The 14,978-nt window shown below is 54.7% G+C and overlaps 2 protein-coding genes across 7 annotated transcripts in view; one reads left to right on the top strand and one right to left on the bottom strand.

The window, feature by feature from the left end:
- Positions 1–3,598, bottom strand: part of ASH1L (ASH1 like histone lysine methyltransferase) — a 174,162-nt gene extending 170,564 nt beyond the window's left edge. For 3 of the 4 annotated variants that reach the window (XM_082703453.1, XM_082703455.1, XM_082703457.1), the window contains exon 1: positions 3,496–3,598. The gene's annotated coding sequence lies outside the window, so the exon portion shown is untranslated. Of the gene's footprint in view, positions 1–2,900; positions 3,199–3,495 lie in introns of those variants that run through there. The other variant, XM_082703454.1, reaches the window with a different exon arrangement.
- A 286-nt stretch (positions 3,599–3,884) lies between these two features.
- DAP3 (death associated protein 3) overlaps positions 3,885–14,978 on the top strand; it is a 32,968-nt gene continuing 21,874 nt past the window's right edge. For 2 of the 3 annotated variants that reach the window (XM_082703621.1, XM_082703619.1), the window contains exon 1: positions 3,885–4,071. The gene's annotated coding sequence lies outside the window, so the exon portion shown is untranslated. The remainder of the gene's footprint in view (positions 4,072–14,978) is intronic. The other variant, XM_082703620.1, reaches the window with a different exon arrangement.

The raw sequence follows: 14,978 nt of genomic DNA, 5'->3' as shown, positions 1-14,978 counted from the left end.
CATGACAATAAAGAGTAGAGAAAATTGCACCATTTTTTCTTCAGATCTTTCCATTATCTTAACGAATCCTGTAATCTGTGCTATCAAAACACCTTTCCGAATTTCTGGTTCTTTCAAAAACGCAGTAAGTATTTTAAATACCTAGTGCTTAATGCATGGGTAGTCTATCAAATAGCTGCTGCATTTTACCCCAGAAGAGTTTCTTGGATGCATGCACCCCACCCCCCAACCAAAAAAAGACATTAAAACTTTCATTACAAACTCACTACATAAATACACTGAGAACAAGACAAGGAAGGCAACCAAAGTATGCCTCCTTTTCAAAAACACCAGATGACACCAAAACACATTTCATAGTTACAAAGTTGCATACAGAGTGGGAAGACTTGATAGCTTCCTAAGAATTAATAACCGCAAAAACTCTGCAGTTAAGTCATGAAACCTCAACTTCTAGGAATATTCTTCCCTCCTTCTTGCCCTTCTGAAAACCAATCCCATCACAGAATCCTCAGCTTCAAGTGGATTAGAATCTGTCCAAGGACAGAGCTCATATATTACTCATCTGTGTGTCTCCTGCACAGAATTCAATTGATAAAGTTTGTTACACATAACACAAATCCAGTAAATGAGCTTCGGAAGCTTGAATCCCAATGCAAAACCAGAAAGAGGAGTTTAAGAATAAAAAGGAAAAAGAATAAAGCCATAAATATCTGAGCAATAATCCTGTACTAACGTTGCAAAATCGAGTTTATAAAAAGAGTAAAAAACACGACCTTAAAGTTCTCCTCACTCTCAGCACACCAAAAACTGCCACAGAATCTTTTTCACCTAAAACTCATACCAACATCTTCATCTCCAAACAAAGCTCCATGTATTTTAAAAGGCTTTCAAATGAGACCTAAATATGAAAAGGTTCTACTTCATCACAATTTCAGTTCCTGAAACCGTCTGCATCATTTGTGTGACTGTGTTAAAGCTCGTTTATCAGTGAGGACCTGTCATCAAGAGTCTCAGAAGGATAAGTGACACCAAAAAACTTTAAGAACTACTAATCTAGCATATCAAAAATACGCAGTTTTCCAGAGATGCACCGTTATGTGGTCTTCCTTCAAGCATTTCCCCCTCATAGTCACTGACGGGATCCTTACTGCAAAATCAGTCTTTAGAGAACTCCTTCAGCCCGGCCAAAAAGTTCCAATATCCACAGGAATGTCCAGCAACAATGACCAGATCCCCAAAACAGCATAGTCATAAATGTCAACAGAATATGCAGGAGGAGGTGCGGTGTGCCCCAGACCTGCCTGCTTTCCCATGGACAAACAGACTTGCATGCTTCCGTGTAAACCTGCCCCGGAGAGTAAATTCCCTCCACTCTCAACAGACTTTTTAGGAAAGTTTTAGTTTCAATCCCAACACTGACTCGTCCTCGTCGCTGGCCTTAACCTACCACGGCCACGGCAAGTCCCCTCAGAGGCACCCAGGTTGTGTCCACAGAGTCACCTCGATTATTCTCCCCCCACGGCAGGGACCACTCGCTGAGTACCTGCTCAGTAAACTCCGTAAATACATCTGTGGGACGAAGGGGAGAAGGTCCTCCCGCCCACAGACTCCGAGAGAGGCGGCCAGCAGTCCTCCAGCGGCCGCAGGGCCGGCCGGAGCCGGGCAGACCTGCTCCCCGCACCACACGCGCCGAGCGTCAGGGCCCGACTCCTCCGGCAGCAACAACTAACCCGGTGTGGACGCCCGTTTCCTCCAGGCCACCCTGCAGGGCCGGCCCAGGGTCGTGCACACGTGCGACACGGCTCAGCCCCGGCAGCCGCGCCGGCCAGGCGCCCGCGCCCCCGGCTCCCCGGGAAGCCCGACGGTGCGGGCCACCCTGCGGGGCCCGGGCGTGCGGCGAACGCACCGCCGGACAAGCAGGCACCGCACTCGGGCACAGCCTCAGCGTGGCCACCCACTCGCCGTGACCTTGGGGAAAGGATGTCGTTCGGCCTCCACTCCCCGCTCCGCGCCGGGGGAAATCGGGCTCCGCACGGCGCGCGCACGGGCGCAGGACCACCCCGCAGCAGCGCCGTCGCGAGCAGCCTCCCGGCCCGGCGCCGGCCCGGACCCGGCCGCAGGAAGGCCGCCCGTGCCTCCCCGCCCGTCGGGGCTCGCGCGGGCCCGACCGGCCGCCGCCCGAGGACGGCTCCCACCGGCACGACCGGCCGGGACGAGCGCCCCGTCCCCGGCCGCGCACAGACCCGCGCCGACCGCGCTCCGGCCATGGCTCCCCCGCGCCGGCAGCGGCGGGCGCTCCCAGGCGGCGCAGGGCGCGGGCACGGCCGGCGGGGCGGAGTGGGCGGCCGGCTCCGGGACGCGGCGCGGCGCGCGGGGAACTCCCGCACACTTGCTCGGACCCCCGCCAACTCTCCCGGAGCACTTCCCGGCCCCGCGCCGCGCCCGCGCCCCGACAGCTCACGGCCACACGCGCCGTCCGCGTCCGAACTCGCCAGGACACCCGCTCCACTCGCACCCCGGGCCGCACCGCGCGCGCCGGACCCGACCCCCCCCCGCGCCCCCCGCACCCCGCCCCTGGGCCCGGGGGATGCTCCCGCCGCGCCGCCGCCGCGCGCCAACGAACCTGTCAGGGGCCCGGGCGGCTCCGCCTCCGCCCGCCGACTTTCCCGCCCCTCCCCCAGCCCGGAGCCCGCCCGCCAGGGACACCCCTTCCCCCCCCCCCCCGCCGGGAGGGACTTCCCGGGCCGCCCAGGATCCCCTCGCCTCGCTCCCCTCCCCCACCCCGCCGCCGCGCTCCCGGAGGTCCGGGTCCGGGAGGTGACAGGGGCGCCCGGGCCGGCCAGGCTCGCCTCGCGCGCGGAGCACTTAGGCCCGAAGCCTCCGCGGGCGGCTCTGCTCACCGTGTCAGAGGCCGAGGCCGCGCGAGCGGGGAGTGCAGGGAAGTGGGGAAGGGGGGCGGCCGCCCAGCAGGCTCCTCGGCGGCCCCGGGTCGGCGGCGGCTCCCGGCCGCTCGTCAGGAGGCGGCCCGCGGGGGCGCGGACGGGCGGAACCGCGAGCGCGGAGCAGGGCCAGGCGTGCGGCCGCGCAGGGGCCACCGAGGGGAGGCGGTCCCGCACGCCGGGCGGGGATCGGCCGCCCCTCCGCACAGCGAACCCAAAATGGCGGCGGGAGCGGCGGCGGCGGCAGCGGCGGCAGCGGCGGCGGCGGCTCGGGGGGAGGGCGGGCGCGAGCGCAGGGCGCCGCCGCCCCCCACCTCGCACCAGGCCCTGCCCGCGGCGCCCCCCCCGGCCCCGACTCGGGCGGCGGAGCGCGCACGCCCGCCCGCACGCGCCCGACGGGCTCCGGGCTCGCCGCTCGCTCGCCCCCGACCCCCGCCTTCGGCCGCCTGGCGCGCCCGCCGGCCCGTCGGCGCTCGCTCGGGGGCGCCCGCCCGCGCGGCCCTCCGCCCCCCCTCGGCCCCTGTCAGGACGGCCGGGCGCGGGCCCTCACGCGTACCTTCGGCGGCGCGAGCCCCAGCCTCCTCCTCCTCCTCCGCCTCTTCTCGCCTCCCCCCCTTCCCCGCCCCCACGGCCACCAACCGCCGCCACGGCCGCCGCCGCCGCCGCCGCCGCCCCCCCACATGCCCTCCGCCCCTTGCGCGTGCGCCTCCCACAATCCCCCCCGCCGGACCGTTCCATTCCGGCCGCCGCGGGAGCGGGACGGGGGAGGCCCGGCGCCGCGGCGGGGCCGGCGTGAGGGCTGCAGCCCGGGCGAGGGGCGGGCGGGGCCCGGGACGACTCACCGCCGCGGCCGCCGCGCCGCGCCCCCGACGCTGGCTTCCGCGCTCGGCCGCCGGGCCGCGGTGGGCGCGTCGAGGGCGGCCCGGCTCCCCCCGCCCCCGGCTGGCGGGTGGACGCCGCGGCGGCTGCGCGCTGAGCCGCTTCCTGCCGAGCGGGCCGAGCTCGCCGGGCGTCTGCGGGCAGCGCGGGGAGCGGCCGGCCTTCGGCGGCGCGTGCGGCTCGCGGCCCCGGGACCGTCGCGGGGGAAGGTCCGGCGCTCGCGGGCGGGGAGCGGGACCCGAGCGCCCACCAGGTAGGGAGCGGGGCCGTGCGGCCGGCGGCTGTCCGCGGGGGGGGGCTTTTTCCCGGGCTCCGCGGGGCGGACTCGGACCCGCCGGGAGCCCGCGCGCCGGTCGCGCTTCTGGCTTTGCGCGGTGCGGCCCAGCCCGGGGGCGCGGGGCTCACGGCCGGGCGCCCGCCCGCTGCGCTGGAGCGCTCCCGCGTGCCTCCGGGCGGGACCCGCGGCTCGGGGCACCGGGGCCGGAGACCGCGTATTCCCGGCTCGGCGCCGGCCTCGGCCTTCCGTGCCCGGCGTGTCCTTCCGAACCGTGTCTTGCTTCGTTCTGTATCAGAAAGGAACGGAGAAGCGGACGTAAAACTCAGGCACGTCCGAACGGGTCCTGCGCGGCGGTGAGATCCTCTCCGCCGGGCGGAGCGCGTTCCCGCTCGCAGTCGGGGCAGCGCGGCTGTGCGGTGCCGCCGGCCGCCCGGACGGTTCGCGCGGCCCGAGGCCTGGCGGACCGCGGCGGCTGCCGACGCGCACTTTCTCTTGGTGGGGCCGTGCGGGGGTCTCCGGGCTGTCCGAGCCGAGGGTCTGCCTAATCTCGCAGTTTCAGTTTCCCCCAAAGGGTCAAGCAGAATACGCTCCCAGAGGGATCTGTCTCCTTGGGTTTCCGTTTCCTTCACTTCTGCGGACTTGCAGGGATCCAGGGAGCGGCTTGAGAATCCCTGTCCTAGACTGACCTCAAAGCCCCGCTGAAGCTCTAAAGTTCAAGTAGACATACCCCCTTTGCACATTTCCATGCATGGGTCAGGTTGTGTTTGCGTAGTTTGTATTTTTGAAGGTAAAGAGAAAATTAGCTTTAATGATCCCAGATATATTTGGTTTTCCTAACCATGTGTTAAGTCTCAGCTCTTTCATGGGGCCCATCTAAGTTTACTTTAATCTTTCTTTAATTGTATCCTGTATGCAAATGTGTTACTCTATCAACATTTTAATTTTCCTTAAAGATCTTATTTATTATAGACCGATCACAAGTAGACTGAAAGGCAGGCAGAGACAGAGAGGGAAGCAGGCTCCCCGCTGAGCAGAGAGCTCGATCCCGGCTTGATCCCTGAAGAGGCGGGGCTGGATCCCAGATCCCAGGACCCTGGATCAGGACCTGAGCAGAAGGTAGAGGCTTTAATCCACTGAGCCACTAAGGCGCCCCCTACCAACATATTTAATTTGATGATAGGGACCAGGTCTAACACTCCTTGAATATTCTTTTATAGCCGTAGTGAAAATGTTAAAAGAACCTTAGGTACTTAAAATCTGAGAAGGGAAAGAGAATTAACATTTGAGGAATGCTGCATGGGGAGAGCACGTGTTCCTGCTTAACTAACACTTTAGCATAGATCATCCTAATCCACGGTTTACAGATGAGAAGCCTGAGGCTCCCAGAAGTCCAGGAACTTGAGATATCACATTGGGTGTGGTGCTTGCGTGGCTCAGTCCTTTAAGCATCTGACGTTGGCTCAGGTCTTGATCTCAGGGTCCTGGGATTGAGTCTGCTCGTTCCTCTCCCCCTGACCCACTCACGCTTCTGTGTGTGCTTTCTCTCAAAAAAATGAAATCGTAAAAAAAAAAAAAAGATTTTACTTTGTCCTACAAACCTTTTTCACTTTCCCACATCATCTTCACAGTAAAAATTTGTCATCACCAGCATAAGTACATGTGCTACGAGAAAAGACACTTAATGGATTCCCCTGCACCTGTGTAAAAAGTTGCTTTCTCAGCCTTCATCTTGCTTTCAGGACTCGCCCGCTGAGTATACACAAGATCATACCCTGTTCTTTTGTATAAGCCCCAGTGCCTCCCAAGCTATATTAAGTACTCAGCAAAATGACTTTATTGAATGAATGAAACCTGAATTCCTTGACCCAAGGAAGGTATGGAAGGCAGAATCATAGTCTCCCAAAGATGACTGTGGCCCAGCCCCTGGATCCTGTGTGTTTATTACTGGCAAAAGGGAACTGAGAACGCAGATGGAATTAAGTTTGCTAATCAGCTAACCTTAAAATAGGGAGATTATCCTGGATTATGTGGTAGGCCCACCGTAAGGACAGGAACTGTGGAAAGATGGAAGATGGGGCAGAAGAGTCACGACCGGATGTTGCCGGCTTTGAAGATGAAAGAGCAGCCTCTAAAATCTGCAGAAGTCAGAAAACCAGGTTCTCTGGTGGAGCGTCCAGAAAGAATGCGACTGCGCGTGTGTACTTTACTGAGGGACTTCTAAACCACAGAGCTGCCAGCGACAGGTCTGGGTGGTTTTATACCACAAGTTTCTAGTAATTTGTCGCAGCCGCTGGAAACTGTGGAAAGGGAAGCAAAGGCCTAAGTAGGCTCCAGAATACCTGGCTTGGGTTGTGGTTTTGTGCTTTAATTCAAGAGTTTGTTTTGTTTTTAAGATTTGATTGATTTGAGGGGCAACTGGGTGGTTCAGTGGGTTAAAGCCTCTGCCTTCGGCTCAGGTTGGTCCCAGGGTTCTGGGATGGAGCCCCGCATCAGGCTCTCTGCTCATCAGGGAGCCTGCTTCCCCCTTTCTGCCTGCCTCTCTGCCTACTTGTGGTCTCTCTCTCTGTCAAATAAATAAATAAAATCTTAAAGAAAAAAAAAAGATTTGATTGATTTGAGAGAGCACAAGGTGGGGTGGAGTAGAGGAAGAGGGATAAGCAGGCTCAGTGCTGAGCACGAGAGCCAGGGACCCAGATGTGGGACTCCATCCTGGAACCCCGGGATCACAAGCTGAGCCGAAATCATGACGCCTAACTGCGCCACCCAGGTGCCTCTGTGCTTTGATCCAAATGAGGCTGTGGTTCAGCTGAAAGTTTGCCCTGAGAAAAGTGATCCGCGTTCCTGGAGCTGCCTGGATTTCCAGCGTTTCCCTGCCGCTCTGCCTCTGGCGGCGGGCCTCGAGGTGTAAATAGACAGCCGGGCTCCATGGTCCGGCCGTACCGCAGCAGTCTTAGCTAAGCTGCCTTCAGACTTGGCTGCTCCAACAGGAGCACTTAGACACGCTTTTCATGATGCTTCCTTGCTCAGTGCAGTACATGTGTGCAGGAGAACGTCTTCCCTGCAAACTCCAAAATAAAGCTTCAAATGTTAAAAGAAATTTTTAAAGATAAAATTCAACTATAATATCATCATGATTGACTTTACATGTGATAGGTTGTGGAGAAATGCTATCTAAGCACAATAGTCTAAATTTCCTATGTAACAAGGGAAGATCTCCGGAATTTTGGAGGTGGGTGTCCTACCAAGATTTTAAACCACCGCTTCGGGTGATGGATTGCCTGTTGCAGAAGCACGAATGGACACTCGGACTGCGCAGGTGCGAAGCCGAGCTGTGAAAAGTTGGGCAGAGCCTCAGTGGCGGTGGCACATAGTAGATTTAGGTGCCACAGTTATCTCCATTTTAGAAATGAGGAAACAGCCCCATGGAGCTGAAGTAACGGGCTCGAGGTCACACAGCTATTAAGTAGGATTTCAGCACGTGGCTTGGAGAGTCCGCGCTTCTGACCGTTCTGCCATACTTCCGCTCTGTTTGTTGTGTCTGTAAATTGGAGACGTTACCTACATCACAGGATTGTTGTAAAGGTAAAGTGAGTTAATTCACATAAAGTACTTAGAGGCCCCCGACTTACAGAAGGTGTTGGGGGTATGTTAGCTGTTGCTGTCGTTGGAGCCCAAGGCTGTTCTTCGGTGCACTTGAGTCGCTGGAAGAAAGAAAACATCAACGCGGATGCCCTTCCTCTGTGTGGACCAGCGCCGCCCTTTTCTTTCTTTTATACGTCCGTGCTGTCACTGCTCTCAGCTTCGTAAAAGTTAGATGACCAGAGGAGGGAAACATCTGGAAAACCTGCTGGAGTGTCCTTGTTTTATAGGAAGGAAGCTTGGCCTGAGAGCGAAGGAAAAAAAGACTTGTATGAGCTAAAATCAGTGTCTTTTCCTGTAGGAGATGCTATGTGCAGGGTACTTGCCTTGCAGTGTAAAGGGCTCATCCGTCCTGACGTGCGTTTAGATGCGGCGTTGGGGTGAGGACCCACTGCTTTTAGTTACTTATCATCAATCTCTAACAGTTTGATGCAGCAGGGTTTTCTATCCTCAGAAGTGTAATTCCTGCAGAAAATTACGTGTTAGCTTAAAGGATCTCACTAAGGGTCTGTTGACTTGAGTTTGTACAATTTACTCTTTGGGCGATGGCAGCCTGATCCAGATTCAAAAAGTACGAAGCACACCCCCTCCCCGTTCCTGCCCCCGGTGGAACCCATTCCCTCCCCTGAAAGCAACCAGTATTCTCAGTTTTTGTATATCCTTCAAAATATGGACCTTTTACAAACAGGTTGTGTGTGTATATATATATATATATTTTTTTTTTTTTAAGATTTTATTTATTTATTTGACAGAGATCACAAGTAGGCAGAGAGAGAGGAGGAAGCAGGCTCCCTGCTGAGCAGAGAGCCCAACTCGGCACTCCATCCCAGGACCCTGGGATCACGACCTGAGCCGAAGGCAGAGGCTTTAACCTACTGAGCCACCCAGGGGCCCCTATATATATATATTCCCCCCCTTTACACGAGTGATAGCTAACTGTACACAGTGTTCCGTGCTGTCTCTCCCCTACCTAATGCATATGGAGGTTTTCCTTCATCAGGTGCAGAGGGCTCCCAGGCTGTGTTGTTAAGCAGTGGTGTGGCTGTGGTGTAGCATCATAGGGCTGTGCTGCTTGCCCACTGGTGACAGATACTTAGATTCTTTCCATCTTAAGGTCAGAAACAATGTTACAGGGACTAATCTGACATTCATGACAATCTCTGTTTTCATTATGTCACTGTAAAAGAGGTTTTGGTTAGGTCTCATAAAAAAAAAAAAAACTTTAACACGGACACCTTACTGAAGTGTGGATGTTTTTATTACATGAACAATATTAACATTAGTAATTATTGTTAATAACATTACAAATCAAAGTCAAAAAAAAGTTACCAGCAACATGAGCACCACCATAGACCAGATTATTTTCTGTCCATCCCTTTCACGCATCCGCACTTCAGAACACTAATCTAAATGCACCTTTGGGTTGAGCTCAACCTAGCTGTGTCCCCGGCCCTGAAGCTGGGGGGTGTTATGGCTGGGCCTGCGTGTTCATGTAACGTGCCTTCTGCGAAGCCTTCAGAAGCCTCTGCGATGTTTCACTGGTCTCGTGTCCAGGAATTTCACAGGTTCAGTTTGTTGATGAGGATCTAGGGTCCCCCCAGCCTCAGACGCAACCTGGGTCCTCCGTGTCCCCTCCCTCTGCCTGCTCCATTAGGAGAGTCGGCCCATCGCACCGGCACTCACTCCCTTGCCCTGGGACAGTGAGTGCAGGTGGTTTGCAGCAGAGACACCTAGTTTGTGCTCGCTCCAAGGTGTCGTCATCAGTGTGTTTCAAGGAGACACCTTTACTTCGAGAGCCCAGACGTGGGGAAGTAGATATAATGAGGAAAGCAGCATAACAAATTCTGGTTTTTTGAACCAAGATTATGAAAGCAAGGAGAGTAATTTCCATGAATCAAATTTTTCCTAGAACAATCTCTTTCTCAGCCTCAGTACTCACTGTTGACGTTGGAGGCTGGGCGACTTGTTGTGGGAGACTCTTGTGTGCATGACAGGACGGTCAGCACAGTCTCTGGCCTCCACTCACTGGACGCCACCACCACTCCCCCAAGTCTGACAACCAAAACCATGTCCAGAAATTTCTAAATGTCCTCCAAGGGGGCAAAATTGCCCCAGTTGAGAATGACTGCTGTGGAAAAAGAATTGCTGGGGCGCCTGGGGGGTTCAGTCAGTCCGCGTCTGCCCCCAGCTCAGGTCATGATCCAGGCGCCTGGGCTCAAGTCCTGCTTCTGCCCCTCCTCCACACTTGTGTTCTCCCGCTGTCTCTGTTGCTCTGGCTCTCACTCTCAAGTAAGTAAATAAAATCTTAAAAGGAAAAGAATTGCTGATCACCAGGACATCAGCCTTGCTTCAGTAGAGAGTAAGTCACGGCAGACTGATACATCCTTTTTGTCTGAATTCCTTGAATGTAAATCAAAATAACCATGACATTCATCGCGCCTTCAGGAAAGTAAAGCATTTGATAGTCTCCTTATGGCCTTTTGGGGAAGTAGGTCCTGAACGTTTAATTGTTTGAATAACCATACCAAAGACTCCATGTTAATTCAGTTGAAATTCCCTTTACCTTCGACATCCGGGCACAAGTTCTCATTCTTAGCTGCACATGGGAATCAGCTGGAGGACTTTGAAAACTGCCAGTGTCTTAAGTCTCCCTGCAAGAGACTGTGATTTAATCAGTCTGAGAAATAGTCTGGGCATCAAACGTTTTAATTATGGGCGGACCTCGCCTAGTGGTGCTGGGCTGCGGGGTGCACGGCCGCTGTTGGGTTTTCACAAATGGAAGGTTCTGGGCCACCGTGTGTCGGCGCCTGTGTTCCGACAGCAGCTGCTATCTTCCTGTCTCTGTCACACTCCGGTGACTCTCACAGGATCTAAAATCTAAAATCGTTCATTGTTTGATTTTCGTGGGGATCTGTGCCGAGCGGTCGTGGATGGCACCGGCGTCCCTGGGGCCCCGCAGGCTGCCCCCACGAGACGGCAGACCTAAGGACGCGCGTGGGACGACAGCTCCGCCGAGGGCCGTTCCTCCATCTCCCTCCCCGCGGGCCTCCCTCGTCCCAGAGACGCCACGGTGTGGACACGAGGCCAGTTCATAACCTGACGGCGGCCTCGACGTGCTCGTGCGAAAGGAAGAGTCGCGCGTCCGACGCTGGAAGTCAGGAGCGAGCAGGGGTGAAGCTCGGCGAGGCAGGCGTGTCCGGACCCGACACCCCGAGAGCCTGGGCCTCGGACGCCAGCGGTCAGCCGAGCTGTGAACGCAAAGGAGAAGCCGTTGGAGGGAACGGCGCGTGCGGTTCCAGTGAGCGCCGGGGCGAGGAGAAAGCTGGCTGGACGTCGCTGGTGAGGGGAACGTCGGAGCGGTCCGGGCTGAGTGTCCCCGTGGCCACCGCGTTCTCATTGGCCGAAATCCAGTCCTGAGTCAGAGGGGTCCGGGCCGACCATCTTGGCGGCCACCATGTCCTCTTTGGCTAGTGTGTTCTGGGGTCGGAGCGGTCTGGGCCAAGCATCCCAGCGGTCATTGTGAATGCTTTGGCCAAAGTCCAGTTTAGGGTTAGAGGGGTCCTGGCTGAGCATCCCAGCGGCCACCACGTCCCCTTTGGCTGAAGTCCAGTCCTGGGTCAGAGCGGTCCAGGCCGAGCATCCTATCAGTCACTGCGTCCCCTTCGGCCAAAGTCCAGTCCAGGGTTGGAAGGGTCCGGGCTAAGTGTCCCCGAGGCCACCGTGTCCCCGAGGCCAAAGTCCAGTCCAGGGTCCAAGCAGTCCAGGCCGAACATCCCAGTGGTCACCACATCCCCTTTGGTCGAAGTCCAGTCCTGAGTCAGAGGGGTCTGGGCCGAGTGTCCTGGTGGCCACCATGTCCCTTTCAGACAAAGTCTGGTCTGGAGCAGGCAGGGGTGGGTTCAGGGGGGTGTCGGGAAAGAAGCCGTGTCCTTGACCCAGAAGTGGCCGGTGAAGCAGCAGGTGCTCCAGAAGGCGGAGCTCAGAGAGTTCCTGAAGGTGTCACACTGTCCAACAGATTTTCCCTGGGGACGAAGCAGCCTTCCCCGGAAAGGGGGCGCAGCCAGGACTCCCGCAGCTGGAGAGGAGAGGGCAGGGCCTGGCTGCGGGCTCCAGAGGACAGGGTGCCTGTGTCGTTAGGGGCGGTGAGCAGAAGCTGACGCTCGGGGGCCGCTCCTGGAATCCCAGGGCCCTGCAGGATGACGCGGACTCCACGCCGCTGGGGCTCGAGAAACGGCCCCGCAGAGCCCAGAGGGCCACATGCCTGTCCCCGGCAGGGTGGACAGAATGTCTGAGCTCCACTGCCGAGACCTGCCCGGAACAAAGACCCCGGTCCACACACGGTTGCTCACAGCCGGGGCACCTTTGCAGTCCTCCTGCTGGTCTACTGAAGTCTTTTTAAGATAGAAATTAAAAGTGCTACAGAAGGTTACCACTTGCAACTATTTGTGTGGCTCAAGATTTGTAATATTGTGTGCACAAAATAAAAGCTAAATTTCATTCGATGCTGAAACTGTTAAGAAACTGCAACTAGGTGTCATAGTTGTTTTCGAACTCTAGCAGAGTTAACTTCCGTACGGTCGTCAGTGTCGTCACGTGAGTGGCCTCACGTCCCCTCCGTGTGTGTCCCCGCATCACCTCGTGACCTGCAGTGTGTTCCCTGCAATGAAGAGTCTGTTTTTTCATTTGTCTCTTCCTTTTCTTTGTTCGTTTGTTTGTTTCTTAAATTCCACATACGAATGAGATCATGTGGTCTTTGTCTTTCTCTGATTTATTTCCCTTAGCATCATACTTTCTAGATCCATCCAAGTCATTGCAAATGGCAAGCTTTGGTTGTTCTGAGGGCTGAGTTCCCTTCCCGCGCTCCGCATTTTTACTCGTGTAGCTGCGCTCGCCGGCGTTCCCAGCGGCAGTGCACGGGGCTCCCTCTGCCCACGGCCTCGCCAGCGCTTGCTGGTCGCTGGTCCGTGCGGTTTTGGTTTTGGTTTTGGTTTTGGCCATGCCAGCAGGTGTGAGGTGGCCGGTCCTTGTGGTTCTGATTTGCGTTTCCCGGATGCGGAGCGATGCTGAGCGTGTTTTCATGTGTCTGTTGGCCACCTGGAGGTCTTCTCTAGAGAAATGTCTGTTCGTGTCTTCTGCCTATTTTTGATAGATTGGGTTTTTTGTTTGTGTTCAGCTATAGAACTTCTTTATATATTTCAGATCCTGAAATCTGAATCTTTCCAATCTTTTATTGGATATGTTATTTGCAAATATCTTCAATTTAGTAGGTTGTCTTTTAGTTTTGTTGATTGTTTCCTCTGCTGGGCAGAAGCTGTTTATTTGGGTATCGTCCCAACAGTTTATTTTTGCTTTTGTTTTTCTTGCCTTAGGAGACAAATCTAGAAATATGTTGCTATGGCCCAAGTCAGAGACCTTCCCGCCTGTGCTTGCTTCTAGAATTTCTAGGTTTCAGGTGTCACATTTAGGTCTTTTTTTTTTTTTTTTTTTAAAGATTTTATTTCTTTATTTGACAGAGAGAAATCACAAGTAGATGGAGAGGCAGGCAGAGAGAGAGAGGAAAGCAGGCTCTCTGCTGAGCAGAGAGCCCGATGCGGGACTCAATCCCAGGACTCTGAGATCATGACCTGAGCCGAAGGCAGCGGCTTAATCCACTGAGCCACCCAGGCGCCCCCACATTTAGGTCTTTAATCCATTTTGAGTTTATTTTTTGTGTATGATGTGAGAAAATGTTCCATAATTCTTTTTTTTTTAAGATTTTATTTATTTATTTGACAGAGATCACCAGTAGGCAGAGAGGCAGGCAGAGAGAGAGGGGGAAGCAGGCTTTCCCACTGAGCAGAGAGCCAGATGCGGGACTCGATCCCAGGACCCTGAGATCATGACCTGAGCCGAAAGCAGAGGCTTAACCCACTGAGCCACCCAGGCGCCCCGAATGTTCCGTAATTTCTGATTTAGAATTTTATCAAAACAACTTCTAGTTCTCACTGGTTAACTGTATAACTAAATGTTAAAAACTGTGTACTTACAAACACTTTCATTACGTGAAAGAAGACACCTACAAACTGAAGTAAGGTTCAACATTAATAAAATGGATTTTAACACTTTGTTACGGTCAGCATCACAAATAGCCGCACAGATCAGTGACGAAGGACAGAGTATCATAAGGCTGTAGGCTCTCGAGTTCAACGACCATGTTTATGCACAGCAGTCACAGTGGTTTCCATGGGTCAGAAAATTTTTTATTTTCTAGCTCCTTCCATAGAGAGGTCAAGTCGGCTTCTTCCGCACCCCTGACACTATGATGGGCTAATGGGCTGCAGTGGGATGTAACCCCTGCTGGCTCTTAGCCAGGTTTGACGAGGTCTTCAGTGCTTTAGCTCTCCGGGACCTTTGCCTCCACTGTGACATGTCAGGCCACACTGCCACGGGATGAGAGACCGTGTGGAGTCGAGTCCGTCCTACCGGCTAAGGCTGACCTTGCCAACATGAGACAGCCTGACCTGATCCAGAACAGAACTAACCAGCCCGGAGCTGCAGACTCGTGAGCACTAACAACAAGATATTGTTTGAAGCTGCTGAGTTTTGGGGTGGCCTGTTTCACAGCGACAGCTGGCACAGTGCTTCCAGACAACGCTGTGATGAGAAGATGACCCAAAGCATGTGATGTCTACAGCTCGTATAGTAATCAGGACCAAACTCACCCTGGCAGTCTCTGCTGTCACTGTTGTTTTAATATGGCTACATGGCACATTTTTTACTAATGGCTTTATTAAGATTCACAAACCATAAAATTCAGTATTTTTGAAGTATACAATTCAGTGGGTTTTTAGTACATTCACAGAGCTGCATAATCACTATCGCTACCTAATGTTAGAACATTCTAGTGACCCCAAAGAGAAATCCATTCTCCCCTCTCCCAACCACTAATCTAATTTATTGTCTTGACAGATTTACCTATGGTACACATTTGGGATCATTAGAATTCTCCTATAGGTGGTCTTTTCTGACAGCCTTTTTCTTCATGTGAAGATTCACCCATGTTGCAGCATGTATCAGAGCTTCGCCTGGCGTTAGGACTAGATAATGCCCCGTGGTACGGCTGCACCAACCTGCTCTGTCCATTCATCGGCGATGGACTTTAGCGTTCTTTCCACATTGTGGCTCTTGGGAATATTGCTGCTGTGAGCATCTGTGAACAAGTTTTTGTGGGCACACGGTTTTTCATTTCTTTGGGTATATGAACG

The sequence above is a fragment of the Mustela nivalis genome, assembly GCF_964662115.1.
Source record: "Mustela nivalis genome assembly, chromosome: 16".
NCBI classification, from domain to species: Eukaryota; Metazoa; Chordata; class Mammalia; order Carnivora; family Mustelidae; genus Mustela; species Mustela nivalis.
This window is presented reverse-complemented; position numbering and strand designations above follow the sequence as displayed.